Source organism: Acanthisitta chloris, unplaced genomic scaffold (assembly GCF_000695815.1).
Source record: "Acanthisitta chloris isolate BGI_N310 unplaced genomic scaffold, ASM69581v1 scaffold4678, whole genome shotgun sequence".
Lineage (NCBI taxonomy): Eukaryota > Metazoa > Chordata > Aves > Passeriformes > Acanthisittidae > Acanthisitta > Acanthisitta chloris.
The window spans coordinates 268-15,819 of record NW_008688552.1 but is presented as its reverse complement, the minus strand read 5'-3'; the positions used below and the strand labels follow the sequence as shown (position 1 = coordinate 15,819).

General features: G+C 44.6%; 1 protein-coding gene across 1 annotated transcript in view; it reads right to left on the bottom strand.

Moving 5' to 3' along the window:
* Window positions 1-15,552, bottom strand: part of LOC103808274 (chromosome unknown open reading frame, human C9orf171) — a 58,899-nt gene that overhangs the window by 43,184 nt on the left and 163 nt on the right. The gene's annotated exons all lie outside the window — the stretch shown is intronic.

Genomic DNA, 15,552 nt, shown 5'->3' with positions numbered 1-15,552 from the left:
AAAACCTGTCAACCTCAGTGCAATTTTCCTGCACCCTACGCTCTGGAAAGATACCTTGTCACTCATGGTTCAGCTCTGTTTTCCTGAAATATCTCTTCTTCTGCATAAATAATGAATCTAGTTGCATGAAAATATCTGGCACAATGTCTGTTCTTCCTCCCACTCTAAGGAGCTGCAGTACAGACTCTGTATTTATTGGTTGATCTTCCCAACAAATCTTACTGAAATCACAGGTGTGGTAATAGTGTTGCCCCCTCTCCCAGCTGCAGGCAGGTGCTTTCTGCTGTGCTAACCCCATCCTACCCATGCCTGGTTGAAGAAAGGGAAATGCTGCCTTAAAAAAAAAGCCTTTGCTATTTAGTGCTTCTCAAAATGCAAATGCTACATGACACAGAATCATTTAAAACACTTATTTGCTTTCAGTCTCTTTCCATTTCTAATGTGTTATGCAGGTTTTGCAAAGAAAAGGTTTTGGACTGAAGCAGATCCCAATTAGGAGCTTTTAGAATGAAGTCTATTCTTTAACAAGGTAGCTATAAACCCCATCAGCTTACTAAGCCTGTCTTCTAATTCACATGACCTGAAACACACAATTTTACTGTTTTTTATGGCTTTCTTCTAGTAGCTCATTAGAGGTGACACAAGGATGGCAAAACCTGGTTTTGAGACTCTGATTTCCCCCACAAAGGTTGGAGCTGAGCTGCTGTGGCACTGCTGCCACGGACAGAAGGGAGAGAACTGCCCTGTTTGCTCATAGACTTAGCAGTAAATTAAGGCCAAAATAGAATTTTCTATTCTGATCTGTAAACTCATGGTGCATTCAAGGGATCTTACTTTCTGGGACAGTTTTCAGATGCAACACAGGGAAATTTTTGCAGTGCTGATTTCAGACTCTCAGAGTATTTACAACCCCCCAACACAGAGCACAGACAAAATAACAGGGCAAAGATTGAATCCTGCAGGTGTTTCTCACATGAATGGCTTCCCCTGACCCTAAGTTTGATAATGTGGTGTGAGGCAGGGGCAATGCTGTTTCAGTCACCTGGAGTGACTCAAACCATGAACATTTGGCAGTGTTTTTTGTGCATTTGCATTGTCAGAAAGTTGAAACTTGTGAGATGCCCACCCCATAAAAATGGGAAAAGCAGAGTATGCTAACCCCTGTGAACTGAGTTTTGCAAGGGATAAAGCTGCTGAATCCTCACAGTGAGGTCCAAAAGTAATTTAAATCTCTTCTCCTCTCTCCTTGCTCCCAATTTCTCCATCCCAGTTGTTGTTAGATGCATCAGCTGAGAAAGAAAGTTAGAGAGTGACACTAATAAGGAGAGCTCAGACACACTAAGAGTATTAAAAGGTTAGGTCATGGTGTGTTCTATTAAATAGAATATTAATTGAATTCTTGACATCTGAGGTGAACTGTGACATGCTCATGGGATAAATATTGCATTTAACAGACCATCATGACCTAAAGCTCTAAATACTATTGAGCATCAGTGCCAATCCTTCACAATAGATCTTAGCCTCAGTCCTCGGGGTACGGATGCTCCCTTGGAGTTTTAGAAGCTTGAGCTTAAAAACAGGTTTCACATTTCTTGTTTCTGTTCTCAGTTAAGTCCAAAATTGCTTCCTCCATCTCAAGGCTACACTCTATCCCAGACTTTTGGTTACAGGCTCTTAATATAAATCTAGAACTGGAGGTTTCCACTGTCCTGTGTTATAACCTATTGGGCACAGTTCAAGAAAGGCTGAAAGAAAATTTCTCCATCTCCACCCTCACACTGTAAAGAAGATTAAAACATTAAAAAGGCCAATTAAAAATAGGGAATCTCATAGCAACATTTTCATTAACCCTCCCTGGTTCTTCTTTCTGTCTCATTAGTCATCACAGGCAGAGGAAGGATCATTTTAATTAGCAGCATTGTAAAGCTTTATTTAAGGCAACTGCCCCTCCTGCTGCTCTCTGGATTACCCTGACGGCTTATAAATACAATACCAAATCATTAACAGCCAAAAACAACACTGCTGAAGGGTTTGGAAGAAAGAAGATCCACTATGGTCAATGTTTAGAGCTCTTTAACAATGTCCTTTCTCCTTATTCAGGCATAATTCAAGCGTAATATTGGGCTTTACAAAACAACTCAATATCCTCTTACAGCAAAGCCCTTTCTAGTTGAGGATACCATGTGTTCAACTTTCCTCCTCTTTGTTTGCAAGCAGTGGAAGCACAGAACCACATCTGATAGGATAGACATGGTAGATAGGATCACAGGTTTTCCAAAGTCCCAATTTCGAATTACTTGTTAAATTCCCAAATTAAAAGGACTGCAGCCTGCTAACAGCCTTGCAGGAGGGAGGGAAGCAACAGGACCCCAGCTGGGAGAGGCTGGGCGAGTGTTGTAGAAAGAAGTTCTTGTATGTTTAGGGAAGAAAACAAAGTAAGTGCCCACATTCCATGGAAAGGAAATTGCTTTTTCCAATAATTGCTTGCTGAATTTCACATTTTTTGTAGAAAGTAGCCCAGTGGGTCTGTTCTGTTAACAAACCCTCAGCCTGTGTTTCCAGCCAGCAGATTCCATACCTGGGAGAGCAGTCAAGAGCACATGTCCATGCAGAAGAGCTGATTTGCTCTCCCTCACACCCATATGACGTGTGAATAACCACACTGCAGTGCCCAGGATTATTTTCAAACTACTTTGAGTCAATACATATCAATCAGGAATTAGTTGCTAACCAAGATCTCTCACCCTCTTGCAGGGTGAGACTTAGTCAGAGAGACATTAGTGGAACCAAACAGGACAGCATGACCCCAGAGCCTAAATACCCCAGCACTGGGAATATCTGAGCATTGCCTTCCAACCCCTGCAAATGAGCACTCTCATTCTGGGCCACACTGCAGCAGCTCTCTCCTTTGCATCCTGCAGAATAGTGAGGAAAACATCACATTTCTTGAGATGTAAGATGCACAAAATGTCATAGAATCATACAATCAACTGGGTTGGAAAAGACCTCCAAGACCATCAAGTCCAACCCTACCGTGGTTACTAGACCATGGCACTAAGTGCCACATCCAGTCTCATCTTAAAAACCTCCAGGAATGGTGAATCCACCACCTCCCTGGGCAGCCCATTCCAACGTCTGATCACTCTCTCTGTAAAAAATCTCTTCCTAATATCCAACCTAACCCTCCCCTGGCAGAGCTTGAGTCTGTGCCCTCCTGTCCTGCTGCTGGTTGCCTGGGAGAAGAGACCAACCCCCACCTGACTCTAACCTCCTGTCAGGGAGTTGCAGAGGGTGCTAAGGTCTCCCCTGAGCCTCCTCTTCTCCAGGCTGAACCCCCCCAGCTCCCTCAGCCTCTCCTCATGGCACTTGTGCTCCAGTCCCTTCACCAGCCTCATTGCTCTTCTCTGGACCTGCTCCAGCACCTCAATGTCCTCCTGAACTGAGGGGCCCAGAACTGAGCACAGGATTCAAGGTGTGGCCTCCTTACCAAGGAGCCACAACTCTGTTAGGATTATTAGGATTCTATTAGGACTATTAGGATTCACCATTTAGATCCCTGGCCTACTTTCCCTGACCTGAATATTTAACTACGGATTCCTCAGTACATCTGGGTGCTGCAGCCTCTAATTGTTCATCACTCTCAAGCCAAGGCAACCTAGTCTTTCCCTTGGAGCAGCCTATTAGCTACGTGTGGGAGTTCAAGCACTGTAAGTACTCTGTGGTAGTTAGCTGAAAGTTTGAGATCATCTTTGCCACTGGGTGCCAACTTGCATGAAGGTGTATGAACTACCTAATTCTTCTACTTTATTGCTTGGGATGACAAAAATTAAAATCAGACCAGAGGACAAGAACTCTTAACATTGAAGTCTGAAAACACAAAGTGCAGTTCATCTCCCTGTGAAAGCAAACCCACTCTGACTTCAGCTCTGAGCAGCATGTGGAGATAATACTGGGTTCTTCAAAAAAAGTGTATATTCCTTAAGAAGGGTTTAAAGATTACTCTGAATGCTTCACATTGCCTATGTGAACTATTTTAAGTAATAACAAAAAGGAAGACAGTAATGATATTTCACGGAATGATTAATGCCTTCGCTATATAGAGGTTATTTCTTGTTAAGTCAAGATCTGTATCTGTGGAGGTTTGCAGGGAGAGGTGATAGCTTTTATGAGGTCTCTTCCAACCTGGTTGATTCTATGATTCTATGGAAGTAACTGCTGCATGTCAGACTGTCACAAATGTGAGGGAATTGGAAAGAAGTAAAATATTTCCCCTTAAAAAAAAAAGGGAGGATGGAACACTCGAGTTCCAGTTTGGGATTGATCAGCTCCTCTGTCCCATCTCAGCTCATCTCTGCTCAGACAGGTGAGGAGGTCCCAGATCTGAGCTACTGTCACCAAGTGCTCATCATCCAAACTGGGGGAGGTTTGCACAGACCAACACACTGCCAGGCCTGAGCAGGAGAACTTGCAGCTTCAAGGGATCTCAGTCTCTGGAGATCAGGGATGCTAAACTCCCTTAAAACCAGACAGTAAAAAATAGTCTGAGTAACAGTCATTGTAAAAGTTTATATAGGAGTTGCTTTGTTTTCTATTTATAGCTGCACTGTATTTTTTTTCTTGTAATACATTTTTAATGACTTATAAGGCCTAGTTATTTATTCTCCTGAAGCCAAATACTTTCTCTACCCTGATAATGGGAGCAAGTGAGCTTGGCACAGAAGAGCTACATGGGAGAAAGCTGATTTGCTCCCTGTACTGGCAGCAGGCTGGGGGGAGATGCTGCACAGCTCTGGGGAGCCCCACAGCACCCAAGGCACTGCTGCAGCAGCACCCCAAGCATGCAGCTCCCTGCTGCCTCCCTGCAGAGGGACTTGCCTGGGGAGAGCCCTCCCTGGGCCACAACACTTTCAAATTACTAATTATTCTATCTGCACACAGGGGAGCCTGGTTTTGTGGTTATTTTGCTTTACATTTCTTTATCTAAAAGTAACTTCAGTTAAAAAACAACCCCCCAAACCTGCAGTGCTGAGTAGGGAAGTGGCCCCTTCCATCTCTGTGTTGAAAAGTTGAGCAGCACAAACAACAGACCAAAAAAAAAGCAGAAGATGGGACACTGAAATGGCAGATTTTTGCTTGAAATACAATTAACTTGCTAAACCAGCATCCATCCATCCCTGAGCACAAATGCTGATTGCCTCATGATGAGTCTAACCAGAATGGTATTAACTCTACTGTTCTTTCTAAATTGTTATATACCCAATATTTCCTTTTTGCCTCTTCTTTATGTTTGAATTAATAACTATGTAATCACTTCATTAGTTTATTTAGATTACGTTATTTTAGGAAATTATTGTTTAGATCAGCCTTGTCCTTCCCATCTCTCTGTGCCTTCCCAGAACGAAGTAATATCTGAGGAAACCAATTAATTGCAACTCGACCGCTGTAATGGGCTCTGCTCTGCAGTGTGGCAATGTCTAATGGAGTTTTAATTTCCCCATGGTGAGTCAACATTTGCTTAAAGAGAGAAAACTCTTAGAGCAAACCACTGCCCGAGACATGCACAGCTTCTTCCAAGTCTGTGGGGCTCAACAGGCACCTTGGGAGTGCTGTTGCTTTTGCTGGGGGTAAGAGGGGCATAGCTGGGGCATCAAAGAGCATCCAAATTCCCACCACAGCTGAGGTTTCCTGTGGACTTGCAGAATATGGAAGACCTACAGCCCTACATGGCTGCCAACCTTGCAGAGGTGCTGGGGGCTAAAATTAATTTGTCAGCCAGTGAAGGTTCGACAGCTCTTTTTAATGCAGGGGCTTGCTTAGAAAATGTTAATTTAACTGTCTTGGGTCCTTGCTATGCAGTTGACCAGCAAGTCCTTGTCATGGACCAGAAGTGGGTGGTCATGGACCACCTGTCAAAACCAGGTCTCATCCCCAAGGAGCCTCCTCTGAGACACATGGGACAGCAGAATTGGTAACGAGATCTTTCCATTAATTGGCATGTTCAGAGTGTTTAGCAGTGCCTGAAGTTACATTTGGGATTCTGGGGGGGAGGCAAAGCACCCAGTGCCCTTTGAAGTGCCCCAGGTCCCTCCCTCACTCAGGCCCTGAGCACCTTCACAAACCTCAGCCCACGCTGTTGACTAATGAGTGTTTTGCTTGGCAAACGCTGACAAACTTCTAGAGTCAGTCTAGTCTGCCTTTCCCAATCATCTGACAGCTTAAAAGGGTTTGAAACAAAGCTACATTATGATGCAACCAAATTCAGCAGCATCTGATTAACAAAAAGGAGGCCACAGCTACCTGACAGCAGCCCGTGGTTATTTTTTATTTCTAAAACAAACTGATGGCCTCAAACATTCATACATGTATTTATTTTTTTGTTTAAATGTCTCATTTCCAGGTTTGTTTTTCTTTTGGTTCGTGCAGGGAAATAAAGTTTTGCAATTCTTCTTCTCATAATAAGTCTGTCCAAAAATGATGTTGCTCGTTGTGTTGAAAGATGGTTTCATTTTCTACTCAAAATTGGTATGAAAAATTTGCCTTGCCAAATGAACATTGTATACTGAACTTGTCAAATCCTCTCTCCTGACACAAATAAAAGATAACATTGGGTGGCAGCATGTAAAACAGCACTGACAAGACAGCTAGGATGGAAGCAAAGAAATGCATATTTTTTCTCTTTCTCTCTTCCAGAGCAGGGTGTGGGGAAGATCCAGGTGAGCGAATTCTGGCATGTTACAACCAAAAATACATCCTCTAAAGACTTAACAAACCATTTCAATGCAGGTTCTGAGACAAACATAAGCGATTCCATTTCTGATTAGCAAAATCGTGACAAAAGTCTCAACTTCTTTCCAGGCATCCAAGAAAGCTGCTATGTAAGTAGGAAGAGTGGCTGGATAAAAGGGGTGTTCAGTGAAAAGTTCACAGCTGTGCTGTGCAGGCTGCAAGGACTACTCCTAGCACTGCTGAAAATTATTCCAAGTATATTTAAAAATAAATAAGGTAATGATAGCACTTTCATTAGATCTGCAGTCTCACCCTGTAAGCGAATTTTTTTTTCCTATTAAAACTGTTGATTGAAGGCTGTTAGCTATTTATCAGCCCCAAATTACATTTCTTCCCTCCTAGGGGTTGCCTCTTAAAAATCACAACAACTGCAGAGTTAGTAACAAGAAAAGACTCCTAAAACTGCAGTTTCGGGTTTGGGGTGTGGGGGGGAGAGGAATACAAGCATGAAACACAGATTGCACCTTCAAATCCCCCATGGCATCACGCTTCTTTGTTCTGCTAAGAAAAATTAACCTCAATCTCGGCTCAAGGTCCCCCGATTGATTATCATAGTCATTTAAATACTGTAATCTCATTTTCAGCATCAGGGAAAGGGAGCGAAAAGAAGAAAAAGAGAAAGAGGTGGGGAAGCGAGGGGGAGAGAAAGAGAAAACAGAATAAATTATCTGACAAAAGGAAAAAGGCCCTTGCTGCTTACGGAGCCTATTTCAGATCCTTCCACTTGATTGGAAAAGTTGATGAAGTTTAAATGAAGCAGAATTAGAGGCTCAGGCCACTGAGTATTGACAGGGGCCCATGGAAGAATGTGCAATTCAATAGGCCTGATTTCTGTGGAAAACAGGGGAAAGGCCTAAATGGTATAATCTTCAATCAAATCTAACATCGACACTGACAAGGCAGGGTAATGAGATAGGCCAGATCAGGCATGTTGGTTAAAGAAATTAATCCCTCTCGCTGCACCAAGAGTTCAGCTTTGATGCCTATTGTACAGAGCCCCATCCCAGCCTATCTAAATGCTAACTAACTGCGAGTGTGATCTGGGACTGTGCTTTTCAGCGCTGGGGCTAAGCTGGTAACAATTTTAGCTCCCTGATTATAGCAGCAGAGGTAGGACAGCAGCTCCTTGCCGGGGAGCAGGAGGAGCAGAGCTGAGCACAGCGATGGCTGCAGCGGAGCCAGAGCAGAGAAACTCACGTTTGCTGTGTGTTATTAAGGCTTTACCACACTGTAATTAGTGTAGTGCCAGTCGCCTCCTGCCCAGCCCATTGGTATCTCCTGGGAGCCCCCGAAGGGACCTGGCAGTGAGCAGGAGGGTGATGGAGAGAGCCAATGTAAAGGGATGTTGGGAAGTTGAAAAGCTGCAAACAAAGAGGCTCTTCTACCTGGGTGAGCAGCCTGAAGCTCCCAGTGTTATTTTTCAGGCTAGTTTGCTCTTTACTAAGCAGTACAAGGTTCACTGTGTTTGCTTTCCTAATTTTTTATCTCCCCCCCCATCCTATTGTTTTTAATCAGGTTTCACTTGTAAGATTTGTAGGCACAAAGCCCATGCTGGTTTGCTTAAACAAATCAAACTGGAGATATTTCCCTTGATATTGAAGTTTTCTTCAAGGCTGTTGTTGGAAATCTAGTGATAGGGCCCTACTTTCATTTATCTATGCTACTTCAAATAAATGTTAGTAGAAAAGTCAGGGTAATTTATTTCAAAAAGTACAAATGGTTAAAAAGAGAAAATATCCTCGGAAATGCAAGTTCTGTCTAATCTGTATGATGTGAGCAGCCAAGCAAGAACAAAACAATCCCTGCAAGATGACAAAGGCTTCTCCAATTCAATAATTAAGCATAAGAGCATCTCTAAGAATTTGCATGGAAAGCAACCTGCCCTTGGGGAAAGTGTGGCTAAAAACTTGCAGAAACGAGGAACTGAAAATGTTGATCTCTGTGACTGCTGAGAATGTGCTCAGCTTGCTCTGCACTCTAAAGAGAGAAATGATTGTGGCAAAGGTTTGAAAACAAAGAGCTTTTCACCTCTTCTTTGGGCAGCTGCCCACCAGTTGCCTGCCCAATGTCCTCCTGTCCTCACTGAGCCCCCACCAGCTTTTCCTCTCTGCTCAGGACACTTTCTGGTGCCTCTTCCAGAAAAGGAGAGATATTTATTGTCGGTGACATGGGAAGCTGAGGATGGAAAGGAAACAGGGCAGAGAGATTCCTGTGCTCTTACAAGTGTTAGCAGGATCTCTGGTGCTACTCCCAGTCTGCTGGATTTGGTGACCCTGGAGAAGGGTTGGAGGGTTAAGGACATGTTATTGGGGTTTGGAATAGTCCTGATTTTCTGGTGTCTTCGATTTGAGTTAGTCTGAAGATCATCTCTTGGCTTAGTGTGGTTTGGGGGCAGCACTATAAACTGGTGGTGGCTCTTCCCCAAAGTTTCTTCAGTACTTCAGAGAATAAAGCCTAAGTTTTAGGTTCATAATAAAAGTGTATACTCTGCTGCAGCTCTGGATATATGTGAATGTATGGACCCATTTGTGACCCTTTGCCATTTTATTTTTCCCTGTTCTGCCTATTTTCCCTCATCCTTTGGCTTAATTTTTGCTTCCACATCACCACCAACTCAGGCAAGAGGCTGTATAGATGTTCTTTGCTAAGACAATGCTGCTATTAGGGTCATAATGCAACAATTTGGTCTAACTGTTATTTTTGTGCTGGCTGACTTCAATAATGCACTTTTTAAATCAAAGAGCCTTTGAAGCTTTATTTCCATTGTATTAGACAAATAAACATAGAAGATTTTCAGGAACATAAAAGGCATTCACCTTGTAATGTTTCTGGGCTTATTAGTCTCACCAATTTGCATTGTTTTGTTCACATAAAGGATCAAAATGCCCTTTTGCTTGCTGTTACATCCTGTGTGCTGAGCTTGGGGGTGAGCAGCTCTGAATGCCCCGTGCTGCTGGGGCTGTCCTGTTTGAATCACAGCTGCCAGTTTGGAGCCTAAGTCCTATGCTCAAATAACCAGCAGCAAAACCCCACTACTACTTTTATTCATGCAGAATGTTTACTTGCCTCTTGGAAATACCTTATGTATTTCAGTGGTGTCTGTGCAAAATATGGGAGGGCATTAAACCTCACAAGGAGTTTAATTTTTAGTGTACCAAATAATTCATTTAAAATTCTTAAATGAGTTCATGCTGAGAAGAAAACCCTTAGAAGTCAGAGCATTGGAAAGAAAGCTCAGAACCAAACCTAATGATTATTTGACTAACCAGCTCTTCATTAGTTGTTTTTTTTCCCTCTAATGAATTATTGAGCTGCACTGTGTAGACTTTTCAGAACACATTTTTAAAAACACAACACTGGTCTTAGATTGCAAAAATATAATAGTACTAGTAATATAATAATAATAGTAATAAGCACACAAAATGCTGCATAAACACTAATTAATCCTCAGTGTCCCCGAGCAGTGAGCACAGAAAGCTCAGCACATGTAGTGATTGGAGGCAAATAGTATAATTAACACCACATAAGACAACCTGATTCCAAATATAGCTCCCAGTACTTGAGGCTACTCTGCTCTGTGTCACAGAAGTTCTTCACCTGAGCAGACAAACTAAACTTCCTCTCTGACCAAGTTTTCTATAGAGGTATTGATTCCAAAGAGCTGAGAGCAGGTTTAGGTTAGGAGAGGGAACAGAATTATTTAAATCGACAATGCTCACACCTGAGGGAAGTTATCTAATACTCTGGAGCTGTGTCACAGGGCTGTGATGCCACCAGAAGAGTTTGCCACACCTGGGGCTCTTGGTCTACATGGAAGCAGCTGTGAGATCTTGGCTGTGAACCCCTGGATCACTTGAGGAGAGCAGAGATGTGCAGCAGAGACCTCTCTTGGTCTGGATGCTCTGTGGAGAGGGGATGGTTTTACTCTCTGTCAGTCCCAGCTCACACAGACACCACACCTGTGGTGTCTGATGGCTCACACAGTCACTGTCTGAGCATCCAGCCGTGGCTTTTTTGTTAATACCTTCCCTTCCTGCAGTTTAGCAGCCCTGGCACTAAGGTGGGTGAGGATTACAAAGGTGAGTGGTGCCTCCTAGCTCTGCCCTGAGAAAGGGCTCAAAGAGATGGGAACATGGTCCTGAGTTCACCTTGGCTGATACAGGAAGAGCTAAAAAGGTGAGTGGATTTGGAGAGAATGTTTTTAAAAAAATCCCACAGAAAGGTGAGGGTTAAAGGCTGAAAGACTGAGCACCACATTCAGATAGAAAAGCCCTGTTGCAGCCACAGTGCAGGTCTGTTAATAAAAGCTTCAGCTCCACAGTGATGGAAAACCTTGTCCTTTCAGTAATTACTGGTGCAGGAGATGTTTGTGATGATGCAGTTTACAGCTCAAAGTTGCAATATTCTTTTTCACACATACATTCGTCTGTTTGCCTTTTGCATAGTTAAAGCTTTTTTTTCCCCCCACGATGTGACACAATTTTAGTTTGATAAGATGCTCCTCCTTGCTGTTCCTAGAGTCCATCCTATGGATCATTCCAGAAAACAGAGTTTGCAACACCTCTCAGCAGTGCCTTGTTCTGTGACAACCAGACAGCTCAGAAATACTTTGTGAGAAGCTTCAATAGGCATGAAAGGAAAAAGAAAAACATGGTGAGTGGTTTCTGCTTTGGCACTCACACAGGGAGTGGAGTCCCATGGCCACCAGGCTGGTGCCCTGCTGTCACCCACACCGAGCTGCTCCCCCTGGGCATGGAGCAAACTCCTGGGTGAGCCCAGGGAGAGCCTTCCCATGTGTCCCTTTCCTCCACCAAAAAGGGCAGTTTGCTTTCCCTAGCCTACTTAATCCTTCCTCTGCTGGGATTACTGAACCCACGGCTATCAGTGTGCCAGTTCCTGTGGTTTTGAGAGGTTTAGTGATCATACATTCTTCTGGCGACTGTAGCTGCTGAAATTTTATTGCCTGAATCCTGTAGCATTTGTTCCATCTTATTTGGGGAAAAAAAAAAAAGAAAAAAAAGAAAAATTCCAGTCCTCAGGGCTGGAGAGAAAAGCTTAGGAAAATGAACCCTAAATGGCCTGATAGTCAGACCAATAAAGAGAGCCTGGCATCAGTTGTCATGTAAATAACAAGCTTTTAAAACAAATACTGTGCATTCCAGCAGCTCTGTTTGTTAAATCTGCTTCTCCTGCAGCCTGGTGCCAGTCTTTCCTAGCAGCAGAGCACCAGCACCTTCCTCCTCAGAGCTGCTGGTTCTGAAACACCTTTTAAACGCTGGGAGCTGTGGTTGGGGCTCTGAAAGTGACTCGGATGTCTCTCAGCTCTGAAGGTGCTGCCTGGAGAGCAGTTTGTTCCCTGCTTTCTGCGTGTCCTCTGGCTCCACTTGAACAGGTAAGTGGAAGCTTTGGCACATGGGTCTGGATTTCCTTCACACACCAGGGATGTGTCCAACTCCATGCTGGTGGCACAATCACTTTGCCAGAGACATGTTGAATTTAATTATGCCATATTATCTAGATAAATTAACATAAATATAACCAAACCAGCGTGGGCCACTTTTCCTGACATCCATGTCGAGCATGCTAGGGGTTAAGTGTGGTAAACTCTTATTTCCTGCCCAGAGCTGGCTTATTTTTGTAACACAGTAGTTTTCAGTAAGTTTGTGCTAGAAAAGTGCTTGGCTAAGGCTTTTACTGGTGAAAACAAACCAAAAATGCTTCGCTCAGATTTTTACTGGCATCAATAGATGAAATACTTTCCTGAATTTTATGCCGCAAGCAAATATGTATTGATAAACTAAATTAATTCCTTGGTTAATTAAAACACATCATACATCCTGGCAGAGAAAAATAGAGCAGAGCATTCATCCCTAGAAATCTTTATGTAAGAAGATGAGGGGTTTAATATGCAGTAGACAGTATGTGTGGACACATCCTGGTGGGAGGCTGGGGCAGAACTGAGACAGGGGGGTTCGCCAGAAACACAGGGAATGATCTGGGCAGTGGTTTCTGTTTGGATATGTGATGCCACAATTAGAAGATACACAAGCAAACTGGGAGAAAAAGCAGGGGATCCTGTTGTTAGCTGCTGCAAAGCAGGAGGTCTGTCACACTTGCACTACGGTTTTTTGTGTGTTAGCTGGAGGGAGATCAGGGGCTGAGTGTCCCATCCATCACTACTGGGCTTCGGGTTCTTCTGTATTTGCTGACCAGCAAACCTTAGTCCTGCAGTTGGAGCTGTGTGTGCCTCATGCCCTCCCTCGGCTGCCAGAAGCACTTGTCCAAGCAGCAGTTGGCTCAGAGCCTTTTGTCCCTTTCTTCTAAACACTCTGTGTCCTTGTTTTTCAGGTGGCACTGCACAGCATGAGGGTTGGGACCTGCTGGCCAGCCCCTTTGGCAGCTCTCTCCAAAATGCCTGATCCCCAGGGCTCTCCTGGGGGGAAAGAGATTCCAGACTGCAGCTGGAACCAGGAAGAGGAGACAGGGCAGAGACCTGTAAGTACATCACTACCAGTGTGTGCACTGAGGAGGGGAACTGGCCAAGTGCCAGTGTTTATCCAGTGAACTGCCACCCCATCACTGTCACCTCCTGGCAGTGAGGGACACCCTGGTAAACTCAGCATCCAGTGGGGCACAGCACAGTGTGGGAAGGCAGTTGGCAAGGGGGCAGCAGTTTGCTGCACAAACTTTACAACAGAACTTAACGAAGAGGGGAAATTACTGATGATTCGATTCCAAGAGTAAAATCATCTCAATGTGCTCAAATTTTAGTTTCACCTGGCCAGATACCAGAAATCCCAATTGGGTCTTATTAAAACACCCCACAATCCATAGCTGCTCAGAATCCCCACTGCCAGGATACTCTGCAACAGTTATGCTGAGGAAAAACTCAAACACCAAAGCTGGGGGTGAGCAAATTGCTGGTCACAAGGGAGGAGAAGACATCAACTGCGTTCTAGGGACAGACAGCTCTCAGCCAAATGCTCTTATTCAGACAGAAAAAAACTCTCACATAAATCAACATGATCTTAGTGACAGCACATGATCTACCTGCAACACACACACTGCAGGAGGGGAGCTACCCTTTGGAGAATTATCACAGGGTGGTTTGGGTTGGAAGGGACCTTAAAGCTCATCTACTTCCACCCCCTGCCATGGGCAGGGACACCTTCCACTAGTCCAGGCTGCTCCAAGTCCCATCCAACCTGGCCTGGAACACTTCCAGGGATAGAGCAGGCACAGCTTCTCTGGGCAACCTGTGCCTTAGCACCCTCACGGGGAAGAATTTCCTCCTAATATCTAATCTAACCCTGCCCTCTGGCAGTTTGAAACCCTTTCCCCTTTTCCTCTCACTTCAGGCCCTTGTAAATAGTCTTCCTCCAGTGTTACAATTATCCCAGTGTTATATTCATAGACCTTGGGGTGCTGACAGGTATTTTATACTCATTTCAATTTGAGGAACCTAAATGCATCATGAAAATAAGTAGAATCAACCCAAGCCCTGCAATTATTCTTTTGCATACCCTAAATGCCATATGATCACATATTCTTCTGATCCATATTTGTGCATCACCTGTAAGTGTATTTCCCAGTACACTTTGAGAAAGGGAGAATCAGTTTGGAGGGATGGGGAAGGTGTGGGGTTGTCTCCATCCTGAGAAGTTCACACTCCCTGTCACATCATCTCTTCCTGGGGGCAATAGGTGAGAAATCTCAGCCCTAATTCCACATCTAAGCAAAGATACTTCCCATCAAACTTACAGGATACAGAGAAAAAGAGAGTAGAAGTTTTGGATCTGCCCCAGTGAAGCTGCTTTTGAGTTCTGATGCAAACCCTGCTTTTTTTTTTGCCTTAATATAATTTCCCAATAGATGTTTTAGAGTTTCGTGAGAAAAAAAGAGAAAATACTCAGCATTGCAAAAACAGTGATATTCCCAATCCCAAACTTTTTATGACCAACTTCCAAACCTGCCGGTGCCAGGGTGCGATTCCCAAGGGAGCTCAAGGGCTGAACTCCCACAGCATGGGCTGGAGAGCTGCAGCGTCTGCTGGCTGCGGTGGGAAAAGGCTTTGGAGCAGAACCGGCTGCAGGGAAAGGGGAAAAGAGCAGCCGCTCCGACCGCTCAGTGCCCTCTGCGGGGGCTTGGTGCGGACTGCACCCACTGTCTCCCTCCCTCTGTACCTTCAGAGCAGCGATCCCAGCCCCGAGCGGGGCTCGGTGCTCGTTCCCTAATGGGGACGGGGCTGGGAGAGAGCTGGCTCGGGCACGAAGCTATTCTGCGAGTGCCATCCAGGGGACGAGAGCAGCACTTCAGCTGCTGCTCGCAGAGCAGAGAAGGGTCCGAGGAGGAGAGGGTTAAAGAGGGGCTTGATGTGGTTGTGCCTGTTGAGGAGGAGGAACCAAAGTTTCCAAGCTCTCCCAGAGCTCAGCTGATCCACAGGGCAAGGATGCAAGTGGAATTAACAAGAGGAGAAGTGCCAGGATTTTGTGAAGGGACCAGAACATGTCTAAAAATCCTAATTTATGTGGTTACCCTTTGTGCGACCTCCCCGGGACCCTCCGCTGTGGGGGGTGGAGAACCATCCCAGTGACATCCCTGAGCTCCCCCAAACCGTAGAAAACCATTCCCACACTGTGCTGTCCCTAGCTGCGACCACCTTCCTCTCCTTGTCATACAAACCAATGGGGAGAAAAACGGTTTTCAACGGCTTTAACGGGAAACTTTCCTACGCGGATCTGCCCGGGGCGCCGTTCCCGCAGCACT